Here is a 1,042-nt window from a genome sequence, read left to right as displayed (position 1 = left end):
TGGTTTGTCTGTTTCTCCTTTATTTTAAATAGAATGATTTTCATAGGATTTGGTAGAACTTGAATTTGTTCTGGATTTTTTCCTTTTCTGTGAGTGCTAGATGAAGTCAGACAGGCCACTTTGAAGCTCCAGCACTGGCAGGAATATTACAGGTGTGCAGGAAACCTCAGACCTAGTCATTTGGCAAAGAAACGAAACTGTCCACCCAAGTGATGCCTCCAAGCTAATGTGCTGCCTGTCTTGCTTCATGGCCCATTGCGTGGGAAGTTCTCTACAGCTTGTTGGTAGTTCTCTCCCCAGAACTGTAAGGACCAGTTTTGAGTTGCCAATTAAAAAGCCTGATTTTGATCTTTTGACTGCTTTGGTTTTGTTTTGTCTCAGAACATCCCAACTAAGAGCATCTCTGCCATACTTGTATGGAAAATAATAGCTTTGTGGAGGTAAGGCATGGCTGGAAGCCAGGGCTTCAAGCATTCCAGTCATCCTAAAATTTATTTGGGTTAAAAAACCAGTTGAATTGAGGAGAAGAATAACTTTTCTTAAGATAAATTATAGGATTTTCTTCCTTTCTGAGTAAGTTACAGTGCAAGACAACACTAAGAATTTAATAGTCAAAAGGTTTTCTGCTTCTTAGTGTCCTTTCAGTTAAATGTACTACTCACTGGAATAACTTTCAGTGGATGCTAGAATTTGTTTTTAAATTTTTACTTTACATTAGTGGATTGCTTTGCTACTTTTTGCCACTAGACAACTAAGTAAAAGGTTCTCCTGACAAAGTCTGGTCTTCCTTGCATTATTTGTTTGCCCTTCCATTTTTTGTATTGTACCTGTCATCCTTTAAGCTGGTAGCAAGGGAACCTCTCAAGTGCTTTTTTTTTTTTTAATGTATTCAAGGAGTAAACTGGCAAATATTTGAGATATTAAGCTAATTTCACACTTGCCATAAACTCTAAAAGCTGCTGTATATTCAGGAGAATAATGGGAGCATGCTCAATATTTCATCTTCATCTGTTCTTTCAGAATAAGACCAAAAAGCCTAGGC

Source organism: Haemorhous mexicanus, chromosome 6, assembly GCF_027477595.1.
Source record: "Haemorhous mexicanus isolate bHaeMex1 chromosome 6, bHaeMex1.pri, whole genome shotgun sequence".
NCBI lineage: Eukaryota > Metazoa > Chordata > Aves > Passeriformes > Fringillidae > Haemorhous > Haemorhous mexicanus.
This window is presented reverse-complemented; position numbering follows the sequence as displayed.